Consider the following 14,189-nt stretch of genomic DNA (forward strand, 5'->3'; position numbering starts at 1 on the left):
ATTCTTTGTTTTGATGTTTGTTTTCTTCTACATGAGTATTGTCTGGTTTCTGTTGTTCAATAAAATAAAATGAAATGAAAAATATTTGTAACGACACCATGAAAATACCTCTCTGTGTGGTGATCTACTGCAGAGAGAAGGAGAAGGAAAAGAAGAGGAAGAGGAGGAGTTTGGATTTGATATCCTGCTTTATTACTATCCTAAGGAGTCTCAAAGTAGCTAGCAATCTCCTTTCCTTTCCCTTCCTCCCCCACAACAAACAAACCGGCAGCTGATCAGCTTTCAGGGACACGGAGGAGAAGGCTCTGATGGGAACCAGCTGGCTTCAGCCTTCTTAAGCAGAGCTTCCAGCAGCAGCCAGATGCTGGAAACAACACTTGTAGTTCCTGGCCCTACCTGGCTGCTTCCTGCTCATCTTGACCCTTGATCGTTTGATCCCCTGACCCCTGGACCATCCCACCACATGGATTGCTGTTCACCTGACCTGACTTTGGATGCTGACTTTGCTCTACAGGCAAGTGCAGCTCAGAGACTATTCTGGTTAAATGGTCTCCTACTCCACTGTGCATATTGTTGCTCAGCAGCGAGACAACAACAGGTCAGGGAAGATGGGAATTGTAGTCCAACATCATGAGGAAGGCACCATCTTGGCTACACACAGGACCTGTTTGAAGGGCAAGCCTACTTCGTTGCACGGACCGATTCTGGATGCTTCCAACTTACGAGATGACTTATAGTTCAGCAACACCTGGAGGGTCACACCTGTTCTGTGGACTAATTGACATATGCACATCTGCAATTCCATGTCTTACTTTAGATAGAGCTGAAGTGGCACTAAAGAGAATGAAAATCCTCCCAGCCTAGCATTTTCCACATGATGCCTATTTTACTGGGACAGCTGTTGCAATCTTACTAGTCTCCACCAACAGGCAGACATACTTTTCAATTTCTATTCATTTCATTTCCTGGAAATCCAGGATACAGTTCAGGGGCTGCCAACCTGCCCCCCTCCATATGTTGCTGGACTGCAACTCCCATCACCCTGACTGTTGGACATGCCACTTGGGGCTGATGGATGTTGTAGTCCAAAAACAACTGACAAGCACCACATTGTTTATCCCTGATATAATTAATTGAAATCAATGTGACTTGAATTTGTGCATTTATGTGCTAAGAGTGGCCTCTGCACACTTTTTAAAATGTTTTTTCACTGCAAGCTTTTACACAAATTGTTTTAAAGTCTGTGTTAAACAGAAGTCCATTAGTAATAAAACAGTTTTAGATATAACATGTAAAAGGCTTCCCATATTTTCAGTTTAGTTTTATTTTGGATTTGCTAATATCATTTGAGAAAGACAGCTGAGCACTCAGGCCTGTGGCACTTTATCTCCTGCTAATTCCTTAGAGAAAATTTATGAGGTTTACAGAATACATCAGTAGAAGAAAAGATGCTTTGTGTTACACAACATTGTGCTTCTTCCAGGTTTAATGTAAAACAACTGTAGCAATAAAAAGGGAGAGTGCATTTCTTCTGTGTTTCAGAACAAACCAGGGGTGCCCTTTGCCTTGCCAGATAGTGCCTGCTCCTGTACAAATTAATGAAAACAAACTGAATTCCAATCATTCAGAGAGAGAGAGAGAGAGAGAGAGAGAGAGATGGTATTACATTAAGCTCTCTGTGCTATTGTATATTCTTAAGAAAATACACAAATTTAAACCCAGGATTCCTGGGGCGCATATTTTTTCAAAGCTTTTCAATGAGACCATTCTACATAAAGGAACAAACTTGTTTGTATGAAGAGGGTGATTGTGAATCCCACACACAAGGCTCATCTTCCAGCACAGAGTGAGTCCTTTAACAAGGGGATGGGTTACACACATGCGCATCCCTCCCCACCATAATGCTGATTGTTCATTGTTCACCTCCACCATAAATTCAGATCGAGTCCACACCCTCCAACATTTCTCCAGTGAAAATAGAGATGTCCTATATCATAATATAATCATTATTTTACGATTTATACATTAAACATTTTAAAACTTCCCTATACAGGGCTGCCTTCAGGTGTCTTCTAAAAGTTGTATAGTTACTTATCTCCTTGGCTTGGGATCGCATAACTCCATACCCTCCAACATTTCTTCGATAAAGGAATGTCCCCCCATACCGTCCAACTTTTCTCCAATGAAACTAAGGACATCGTACCATATTCTTCAACATTTCCTTGTTGTGCAAGTGCAACAATAGTGTTGAATACAACTCTGTATCTGGAACAGTATGACAAGGAGGACACAGCATCCTTTGATAGCCATAGTGCCACATTTAAGTTAAAATCTGTTTGGCAGGTATCTAAGAAGCCATCTTATCTCACAAGCCTGGAGCAGTGCCCCTCATCAACCTTTCCAAAGGTATCCAAGCAATTTATCCTCGGCTAATCCAGAGGCCTCAAAGCTCAAATACAGTAGGATAAAACTCTTAGATAAAACTCTTTTTTTATAAAAATGAACAGCTTGTCTTATTTTAAAAGTGACCATATGGAACAATCCACAAATAACTTGCTGGGGCGGGGGGACGGACACTACTTCCCAGTCTGAAAGTGTGGTTTTTAGAAAGTACACTACTGGTCCGTGTAGTGAAAGCATAGACTGTTAGGTAACTACTGTTTGATTTTTGATTTTTTTATTACCATTTTATACCACCTTATCTTCTAAGGACCTCAAGGTGGTGTGCATGGCTCCTCTCCCAATTGCATCCCCACCACAACCCTGTGAGGCGCATATTAGGTTTTCTCATAACTCCTGACATTTTTTCTTGGCACCAAACCATATTTGCCAGGTTCTGCCTTGATTCTGTATTCCTGATCCATCCAGGGACTCTGGGTCCCTGGTTCATTCAATTTCTTCAAATTCTGTTCTTGGCTCCCTTAAAAGCCATCACAGATCTTCCTATTCTTCTCTGGTTCTGCCTGGAATAGAGCAGGAGGGTGAGCACTAAGGGCAATTCTTTTTGAGATGTCATGAAAAGGCACATTATGCACTGGAATTAGTAAGTGGGCATTGATGTGCAGTTGTATCAGAACCTGATTTACGTCTGTTTGAAAAACCTGTATAAAGTCCCAAACTGCAGGTTTCCCTTTTCTGCAGACCCCAGCTTCTGATATAGGCAACAATCTCAAAAGGTGAAAACGTAATGTAATCTCCCTGACAATTGAAATATTGATCTCCTTGCCCAAAAGAGTGCTAATTAGAATAATACGTTTTGTTACACAAAACCTGCCTGCTAAGATCTGAAGTGTAAGCTGAGCCATCCAGCAGATGCTATGGCCATTTGATTCATTGACAAGTGTTTACAGATGTTTTGAGTGCCGTAGAATCAGCAAGAATGAAAGCTGGAGTTCTGGTAACCAGAGAGAGACCAACTGACCTCAGTCTCATTTTTAATCTAAACCTGGAGTGCAACAATGATACCGTGAGTAGGACAGTGGGTCATAAAATGATTGAATTTTAGGTTGACCATCTGGGGCTGAGCTCCACCACAAATTTAAAGCACATTGAAAACACATAACTTCTTCCAAAGAATCTTAGGTTTAAACTGTGTTGCAGTTTGTTTTAAGAAGTGCTTGAAAAGGCCTGTAGTTGCTATGTGTGGGAATGTTGAGGATAGTAGGAGAGGATATATTGATTTAATATTATCCTTCTTCACTCATGCTAGTGAGCTGGTAACAGATTACATTCCCCTGTATATTGCAGGAAATTAGTTGGTAGATTTGTTAGAATCTCCTAAATTAAGCAGTCCAGTCTGGCTTGTCCAGTTTGGATTTGTTCCTGGTAAATCCCCTTTGTTCCTTCTTAAGAAAAATAAAGACACAACAGTCTTCTTTTAAAAGTAATAAGAAGTTTACTTACATTCAGTTCACAGTATGATCCTGAAGGCAGGCTTTAGCTTGTAGTTACAGAAGAGAGTGTGGATTCATCCCATATGTGGACTGAGCCCATGTGCTGCTGGCTGAAAGCCAGCAGACAGCAAAAGAACGTCAAGATGGAATAAAGCAAAGAAGGAGTGAGAGGAAGAGGGCAGCGTGCCAGCGTCACTCCCACCTACTTGGTCACATGCAGGGGGAGGGGGCTCCAGACCAGGTGTGACAGTAAGTCCTCCTGGCTGGAGTAACAATCCCCTGCGTGTCTACTATGGGCAAACAGGAAATGTTGCACTATGGACATATCAAGGAAGAAAGTGGCTGAAATATTTTCAGTGGGGATAGGTCCATCAGTTTAAGGGCTAATCATAATCAAGTGGTGGACTGGGAAGAATTGCTGAATAGATTTGATTCAGAACCTATGGAAGTTAAATAACAAGCAAGGATATAATGTGGCATCAGCTGTAAAGCTCTAAATGATGTGGCCTCGTTACCTGAAATATTGCCGCCTCTGGGGCTTGAGATCTTCACCAGAGATCATTAACCAGGTTCTCCCACTTAAAAAAACAAAGTGAGTGGTTACTAAGAAAACGGTCCTTTTTAGTGATGGTGTCTCAATTAGAAAATGCCTACCCCAACAAGACTCATCTGGTGCTTACATTAAGATCCTTTTCATACCAGCTGATGAGCTTTTATTCTCCAAGCATTATGTTCTTGTCCTTATTTCTACTGGGTTTAAAATGCTGTTATACCACTTGTGCCGGTTTTTAGGCAGGAAAGTTATTGGTTTTCTTTCCAAATGTTTTCAATGTTTTAATGAATGTTTTAAGATTTGAAGTGTACACTGTTCAAACTTAGCGTGAACCTCCCAAAGGACGGTGTTGATTGGACAGTCAACCACTGTTCTGAATAAATAATTAACAACTTGGCAAAAAATAATAATGCAGAGCTAAAATGAAGGCAAAAGAAAGATGAGTCAGAAAAATGGGAATAGAATATGGAAGAGGGAAAGTGCAAGCACAAAATTAGAAGCTTGGGTCTTTATCAATTTAAACTCAAACTATTACATGCTAATGCTTTATAGGGGAAGGTGGGGAATATACGACTTTATTTGAGGGAGACAAGTGATACTAGGGGTTTAGAAGAGCATGAAGGAACATAGGTTTACCTATATTCTCAACCATCCAGAGAAGCAACAGTTGCCCAGAAAAGGCAACAATGGAAGATATGGAGGGTTGACGAAACCTGAGTCTAAGTGTCCTGTTGTATGGGACAAACATCAAGGTGACTTGTAAAGTAGCCTAAGCTCAAAGGCTGAGGTGTCTATTGGATCTGTTAGCTTGTAAGGCCTGGAAAGTGTCAGTCTGAGATTCTGGCTGTGCCCAGGAACATAGGAAGCTACATTATGCTGAGTCTGCTTACTGGTTCATGGAATTCACTATTGTCTACACTGGTTGGCAGTGACTCTCTAAGGTTTTAGACAGGATTTTGTCATCTGCATCTGGATTTCCCCCTAATTTGAAAAGGAAAATAATTAATTTAGCTGGCTTGGAGTGTTTACCCTAATTATGGGCATGAATGCAATGTTTTGGGCACAAGTATGAGACGATGTGGTACTTGACTGTCAGTCTCTATGGTGACTGTAATGCTGAGTGACTTACCAATGACAAGATGTTTTGATGGGTGGAAAGTCATGGCATGAATCCCAGAAAAAGGAATGACATATAAGGGTGAAGACAGACAGCTAGACATTCTAAAGTTTGGTGGCAGTGGGTTGAATATCCATCTGCAGCATTCTGAAAGCTTTGATTTTAGAGTACAGGAAGTGCTTTCAGACAACTTACTTCTGCAGAGGTCAGCGCTGGCCCGCTTAAATGGCCGGGGAGCAGACCAAAGTGAAGACTGCTGGTGCACAGTCTGCTCCCTGGCCCTGCCCCACCCCAGGCCACCATGGATTGGCCAGAATTCAAAACTGGGTCTGGCAAGAACCCAGGATGCTCTGCAGCAGCCAGGGGAAGGGGCCAATGGCCACAAACAAAATGGCATGACTCCAGGAGGACGGGGGAGCCGCTGCATCAGGTCAAGTGGCCATTTTCAAACAACTTACTTCAACTTCATAGAGTGGATGTCTATTTTCACCCCAAGAACATGATGACAAAATCCAATCATTTTAATCCAGTGACATTTTAATGATGGTGTAACGCTATGAGCTCTCCATTCTCATTGATTTGTTAATGGAAAATTGCTTGGCCCCAAAGTTATAGACCTAGAGGGGAAAAGCAATTGTTTCTTCATACCTTAAAATCACCAACACTTTCCATATTTCAATGTACAGGTAACAAATTTGAAGAAGAAACAATAACATTTGCTAGAGCTTATAGAGAGAAATAAAGCAAACGGGATCTATATCAAATGAGTACCTTGAGTCAACAGGAAAGGTCAAAGCAGAGTTCCATGGAGATTCAAAGTATTATTTAGATATGACATGCTCTCCGAATGTTAAATGTTGGTTTCAAATGGAATTTGCCATTCCTGTTTGTTTTTTTAATTATGATTCTCAGAAGCAAATGTTTGGCATTCATCATTATATCATGGATTATGTAGTTCCTTTTTTATTCCTTATTATTTGACAATTGCTAACTTCTCAGTTAACTCAAGTGACATCTGCTGTTATCACTTTTGCTGGAAAATAATACAACTGTTGTGAGCGCAACACAGCCAGTCCATTTCAGTGAAAAACAATTCACCTGATCAAAGGATTTGGCATCAAGTTTAAGAGAGTTGGTGTAGAATTGTATTGGTCTGACCCATCAAGACTCATTGGCTGCAAACTCACATTCTTTTCAGTGAGACTTGCCAATAAATATCAGTGCAAAGTGTGTAGCAGAGTTGACAGATCATTTTCAAGAGACACTGGACTGTTGGGGTTGACCTGATGAACGCCCAAGTAAAGGTCCCCCAAAGAACCAGGAAAACAGAGGCAGCTGTGAGGGTTGGATGTGATGGGTCAGAAAAGGGGAAGTGTGACAGAGCAGACTGGCAGAAATTCTCCCATAATTTAATTTTGGGTAGTTTTATTGCTTGGAATTTGAAACACAAGCTGTTAGCTTGGTCACAAAATGTTTTGCATGAAATACGGCTGATGCTTTTAAAATGGCGAGCTGCTGTTGGCTACAATAAAAACAAACAGGACCAATGTGTTGGTTGCTTTAATTTTGTTTTCGCAACACGGTTTGGCTCAGAAAAGTAGCAGTTGCGACTGTTTCATATTGTCATGACCACCTTTAAGATTCAGTGGTGTGGTGTGTGTGCTTTTAACAAAACCTGGGGTTTTATTCAACATAGTGCTAAAGTGAATATTCCATCAGTGCAAGAATTTCTCCTTGTGCAATGGAACATTTCCCCCCTCTCTTCCCCCTACATGCCTCATAAATCTGTTCTGGGTTTTCCTCCTCCAGATCAGATTTGGGGATAGAGGAGGAAAGCAGGAAAATCCCATTAAACCAGTGCTCATCCTTAGTTGAAGACCACCCATAATTTGCCCCCCCCCCAGATGCTGTTGGATACAACTTTTATTATCCTTGATTATTAGCCAGAGTGGCTGGATCTGATAGGAATTGTAGCCCTTACAAGTAGAGAACACCAGGATGATGGAGGCTTGTCTAGAGTTTGATAAATATGGACACATCAGGTTCAAAACCTGATTAGCCTTCAATCTCCCCAAGTGACCATAGTCAATTCAACCACTCTCAGACCAATTTATTGCACCTGTCAGTTGGTGTGAGGATGCAAGATCAGTTAACATTAATGTTTCCGTACGATGAGATGTGCAAGATAGATGCAGAGAAAAACTCCAAAATTCACAGTTCAGCAATATCTTTATTGGACGAATCAACATGTAGGAACTGGCAGCAAGGTCTATCATCTGTTCCTTCTCCCTCCCCTGATGAGTCCAGCCACTTCTAGCTGTAAGAAGGCAATGATTCAAAGTGGGGGGTATCTTTTGAGAGACAAGAACCTTGCTCTGATGGGGTTGGGCCCCTGAAAATGTGACAATAAGACATTTTCAAGTTGGAGGAAGTAATGCACAATTCCAGGCACACTGAAGCTAACTGTGGTAATGAGTTAAGTTTATTTTAGTGCATGATAACTGGACTTTCCACGAGAATAGATAAGTGGAAATACAAGCTGAGCGATGGAGATAATTAATGGCAATAATGTTTACCCTTCCTTTCATGAAAATGGAGTTGCTACTACAAAACTACACCAACAGAGAAACGCTTGCTGATTTCGTTGTCTTCATTAGTCGCATGCAAACTGTCTCTTATATTCCATATAAAATGAAATCTATATGTTAATGGGCACAGTTTCTCCCTCCCTCCCCTTAACTCAAAATGCATGGCAAAAAAAGCCAGCTACATCTCAAGAAATTATTTTCAGGATAATGGCATTATGCTCAGAGGGTGAAAAAAAGCCACCAGTGGTGTATGAGCGCCCAGAGAAATGGTATGAATAATTTAGGGATCAATTAGCTCCTCATCTGTTAGAAACTTTCCTAATTCTTCACTGACAGCATGTTTCTTCATTGCAGACAGCAATAATTTCTATATTATTTATGAAAGACAACATGCAGCCTTGGCTTTCATCACATGGGCTGGCCTCATTAATCAGCTCTGACGATATGATGTAGTTAAAAGCCTTGGCAGCTCAAACTAATGAAATTTTATATAAGTTAATTTACCCAGATTGGACTGTATGTGTTTGTGAATATCGATTCATATGTGTAACATTTATGCTTGACTTACGAAAACTGTCTCTTGCTGTAATTGGCATCTACCAATTGGAGGATGAGTCAGCATACACTGGGCAAAGCCTCAGACTTGGCTCCCATTTTCCAGTTTGGGCACTGGAAAAACACTATCCCTTGGCTCCTCTGGGACAAAATGGAACCCTTCATCTGCATGAAATAAGCAGCAGTCCCTGGAGCAACTGAGTCAGCAGAGGGGGAAGGTGTTAAACAGCAAAGAAGCTTTGTACAAGAACTTTATTTTTAGGGCAGCGATAATATAAGTGAGACTTGCATCCCTTCCATAAGCACGGCTCCTCCATTATCCCTCTTGAGGGGGAACAATCCTTATAACTATGTTTCCTTGCTTTCCCCACTGCTGAATCAACAGCAAAAAGGAAGTCTTGCATCTTCCGTGCTTGAAGCAGGATGATTCTTCTGAGGGGGACCGTTGCTATCAGAATAATAGAAGGGTTGGAAAAGATTCCAAGGATCATCTAGTCCAATCCCATGCAATTCAGGAAACTTTTGCCAGAAAGGAACTTTAGTAAGGGATCTCGTGGCAAAGATCTTCACCTCTGCCATGTTTGGGTGTTGTTTTGAAAAGGTAGTTGTTGTGGTGCAGGTCTATGCCTCAACAACTAGAGGAAGGTATAAGGTGAATATTCCCATTGAGCATAGATGCTTGCTAAATTGTAGCCCGATCCTGAGACTTAAAGTAAAAGTTGTCACATCACAATGAAATGATTTTATGCTGGAGAGTGTTGAGGTACACCTGTGTCAGATATGTCAGTGCATGACACTCTAATCATAAAGTCATGCAAAGTGGACTGGTTTCTCTGGCATCTGGTAGAATCCACTACATAAAGAGCCCTTTTGTACTTCACAGCCAGTATTTGGAGGGGCATCTGAGGATACTTTGTAGACTTCCTTTGCAGATGACTACAGTCCTTAGGAATGACTGGAATAAATTTTCCTGTTGAATAATCAGCTACAAGCTCACCATCTGAAAATCACCACCAATGGCTCATCAATAATATCATCATCTTTACAGGAAATCAGTTACCTGTAATTTTGGGTGGTGGGGTTTTCCAGTCCTCTAACCTGTCTGCCCCTAGCTTCCAGTTATTCCTTATTGAATATGAACTGTAGAATATTGAATTTTAATAGCAGCAGGTATTTTGGAACACAATGGTTCGTTTGCTATGCAATGTTTTTTCCTGTGACAATTAATTGATTGATTAATATGCTGCTTAATGCTAGATAGGCCTCTAAGCAGTTATCCTGGTTTGCCATGGGCTGACCTAGTTGCATGGTACTTACTGATTTTAGCTCAAGGATCAGTGTTAGTATATGAAGTGAAGAACCCATAGCCCTCCAGAGGTTTTTAGACTTCAGCTCCCATCATCCCTGATCATTGACCATCTGGAGGCCCACAAGTTCCCCACTCCTAGTATAAAGTTTTGAATACATTGGGACCCAGTTACTCAAGTAAGAGAAAGCTGCTATATGATCAGTGAAGTGATGGTACTTCACAGAGTGAGCTCACACATGCATGTTTATCACTGTGCATCACCAAGTGATAGGTTGCATTTGTGTAACAGACTGAACACTGAAGTGTTCTATCATCTGACACCACTGGGTTGTATCCAGCACTGCTGTTCCACTCACACAGTTGACTTGCACAATAGAACTTCCTCTATCTTTCCTCTCCCCTGTGTGCATCCTCATAATCAGCTCTAGGGGGCTGGAGGACCCTCCAGAGCAGATTTTTGGGGTTCATGGGAAAAGGAGAGCAAGAGGAAGTCCCACTGGATACCAATTTTTAATCGTGATGACTGTCAAGTGATGAGGCACTCAGATCTGTCTCAAGACATCTTGCTGCCCAAGGTGAAATGCAAGATTGTCCCACCACCACTCTTTCCATAAACAGAAGCCAACTTGATTGGTTGTTGAATCAATACTATAGAATCACAACGAGACAATGCAACGGAGGACAGAAGGTTCACTTAAGGGATACAGTGCAGGTTGTCTGAGGCGGCGACCTCACTCTGCCTTGATACTTAGTGTTGTTTAAATCATGTTTAAACTATTTAAGCAAAACAGATATTATCTTTCTATTCTTCCCATTTGTTACTAATTTTAAGATGTAGTTACACTATGTAAATATCAGGCATTCCCATCCAAGGGCTGGCAAATACTTGAGGCAGCAGGTGGTCAGATAATGTAGCAGCACAAAGTGATAATTTTATACGTAGCCACCTGTCTCACCACACGAGGAGCCCAGACTGAGAAGGAGCACATTTGCAGAGACTGCCCTGAGTCTGCCTCCCTGATGTCACCTGACTCCCATGAGGACTCTGGGGTCAGTATCCAGGCTTCAACTGCCCGAGAAAACTGCTTTGAAGACTAATGACAAAAGACTGAATGTCACATGAATTCATGCATGCATAGATGTCTTCAGTCATGTTTGCGGTAAGTGACAGTGTTTTTCTTCTGTGGTGGTGATTATGCAAACTTAAATTCTATGACTGTTCACTGAGAGACACAATAAGTACTGCTTTTATTTGCTGTGATTAGCATTGTCAGATTGCAACTTGGAGAACATGCATTTATCTTTCAGTGAAGGAAGATGTGGTGGCAGGGCATATTATTTGGCTGGAGAACCACATTGCAAAAATTGGAGGATTGCAGTATTTGAAGGCTGGCTATCATTTGTTTGCTTACTGTTTTAGAAATTTGGGGAAATTCACGTTTAAATGTGCACTCAGTTTAAAAAATCCCCATCCCTCCCCATGACCCTTTGGTCTACTGTCTTTCTGTTGTTTGAATTACTGCAAACATATAGCAATGCCAACTACTACAAGAAGGGAAGAAGGACAGATAGCAACAGCCATGGCTCCCTTTATTGCCTTTCCTTTATTGGTGCATTTAAAAGTACATGTACATTCTCCTAGGTCCAACCTGGCAAAGCCTATCACACTTTGGGTAGAAGTCAATATTGTTCTCCTCAAATCACTCCATCTGCACAAATATTCTGTACACCAGAGCCAATTTTGGGGGCATGGTGGGTGTGCAGGGGGAGGCAAACCCAGTTGTGCAAATGGAAGTCCTTGTGCAGGTCTGCTGTTGATGGGAATCCTGCCCTGAACATGAAAAATGAAAGCTTGGAAATGAATTTATTCCACTCTCTCAAAACGTTCTAAGTAGGAAAACATAAATATTTGTGAGTCTTTTCCATTGGAACTTCAACTTCAATAAAAATAAGATAAATCTGTCTCCTGTTATATGAATTTCTAAGTGGTATACCTATGCTATCTTTTTCTAGAATCCATTTTACCAGAATCGTTGGGAGCTAGTAGAAGAACTGCCATAAAACTGTTTGTAATGCAGCTACGTGCAAAAGAAAAGAAATGTATGATGCAATAGAAATTATATCGGCCTCCCCTGAAAAGGCAGGTACATTCTGGACATTGGAATCAATGAAAAGACTTGAGCAATTGCTTGTTGCTCCTCCATTGATAATCCCAGCAATGTTCTTTATAGTTTTAAGAGCAAGACTACATTGTACATCACAGTTCATAGTTGCAAGGTTACATCTTCCGCAGATTCTCATTGGTTAAGTTGATTTATCAATTTTATTGTTTGCTCTAGCATTATATTTCATTTACTTGTGCTTTCTAAAGCAGTTTGTTACACCTTCGGTCAGCAGTTTTCTATTAAAGTGCTTTAAAGATAAATTCAACGAAGGACATAAAAAAATGAACCTTTTTCCTACACCTGTTCCATATTAAAAATAAGACTTCTAGTTTGCACCAGGAATGTTAACCACAATGATCCTAATTTTACAGCTGATTATCCCCTAAGTATTTATATTAAAATATGGATTAATCACGCAAAAGAAGAGAATATTGTGTAAAATGTTTGTCACAGCTAAAATGAGCCCTTTAGTTTTAATATTTTATTAGTGTGTTTTTCTTTTGATAATGTGCATCCCAGATGTTGACTCTAGCAACCTATTAAACTACAGTGGTACCTCGGGTTACATACGCTTCAGGTTACACACTCCACTAAGCCAGAAATAGTGCTTCAGGTTAAGAACTTTGCTTCAGGATGAGAACAGAAATTGGGCTCTGGTGGCACGGCAGCAGCAGGAGGCCCCATTAGCTAAAGTGGTGCTTCAGGTTAAGAACAGTTTCAGGTTAAGAACGGACCTCTGGAACAAATTAAGTACTTAACTTGAGGTACCACTGTAAAGGATTTGAGCATGTCTGTATACTACCATTATCATCCCCATCGTTCACCCCAGACACTGAGGTCCAGCTCCAAGGGCCTTCTGGCAGTCCCCTCACTGCGAGAAGTGAAGTTACAGGGAACCAGGCAGAGGGCCTTCTCAGTAGTGGCACCTGCCCTGTGGAATGCCCTCCTACCTGACTTTTAGAAGACATCTGAAGGCAGCCCTGTTTAGGGAAGTTTTTAATGTCTGATGTTCTATTGCATTTTTAATACTTTGTTGGAAGCTGCCCAGAGTGGCTGGGGAAACCCAGCCAGATGGGTGGGGTAAAAATAATAAATTCTCCTCCTCCTCCTCCTCCTCCTCCTCCTCCTCCTCCTCCTCCTTCTGGATTAAGATGGCATCTATTTCTTTAGCTGCAAAGATGAAGCTCCTCTATTTTTGAATTAAATATTCATCATTTACTGTGATGGGTCTGCACATGCGTACCCAATAATTCATGAAAAATAGGTGACTCCTTTTTGCACTGGTACATCAGCAACATAGTGAAGGATATTATCCTTCCCATCAGGAGCTACCTTGATGACTTTGGGGATTTCAGCAGATGCTACTTGAGGTAGCTGTTCCATTTCACAGTCACTTGTAGGAGTCTCCCAGGCCCATCATGCAAGATTTTACAGACAAGTCCTGATGAAAGGTGACTAAGGAGATTAGACATGTACATCTTCAGAGACACATCTTAGGTTTATGGCTAAATGAATAGTTTAAAAGAAATTTTGCAAACATTAATCCTGCCAGACTCTATTTATTCACTGTGGAGTCAAAGGCTTACTGTAAGGGAAATTAAGTGAGACAGAAAGAGGGGCTGATATCAGGCACTGAAAGGGCGGGAAGAAGAATGGCTTTGTTCTATGGGGTCTACATGGTCCAGCTAACATGGCAATTTTGTTTTTTATTCATTTGATAGTGTATATACCCCACCCTTCCTTTAAACTGGAGCACATGGTGGCTCACATAAGAAAGCATGAAGCAGCCATCTCCCTGAAGCAAGTCCCACTGATTCCAACAGGAGCAATTGTAACCCCCACTTTCTGTTCAGCCAATCCAACAAAATATTAAAATACAATAACCTATTAAACATTAAAAGCTTCCCTAAACAAGGCAGCCTTCAGATGTCTTCTAAAAGTCTCGTAGTTGTTTTTCTCTTTTTCTCTTTGGTGGGAGGGCATTCCACAGGGCAGGTGCCACTACCGAG

At 41.2% G+C, this 14,189-nt stretch overlaps 1 long non-coding RNA gene across 1 annotated transcript in view; it reads left to right on the forward strand.

Annotated features, from left to right (window-relative positions):
- LOC308593187 overlaps positions 1–12,295 on the forward strand; it is a 64,506-nt gene extending 52,211 nt beyond the window's left edge. Inside the window, exon 3 of the long non-coding RNA XR_014010827.1 lies at positions 12,029–12,295. This is a non-coding gene — a long non-coding RNA (uncharacterized lncRNA). The remainder of the gene's footprint in view (positions 1–12,028) is intronic.
- The last annotated feature ends 1,894 nt before the right edge of the window (positions 12,296–14,189 follow it).

The sequence above is a fragment of the Podarcis bocagei genome (assembly GCF_964188305.1).
Source record: "Podarcis bocagei genome assembly, chromosome: 8".
NCBI lineage: Eukaryota > Metazoa > Chordata > Lepidosauria > Squamata > Lacertidae > Podarcis > Podarcis bocagei.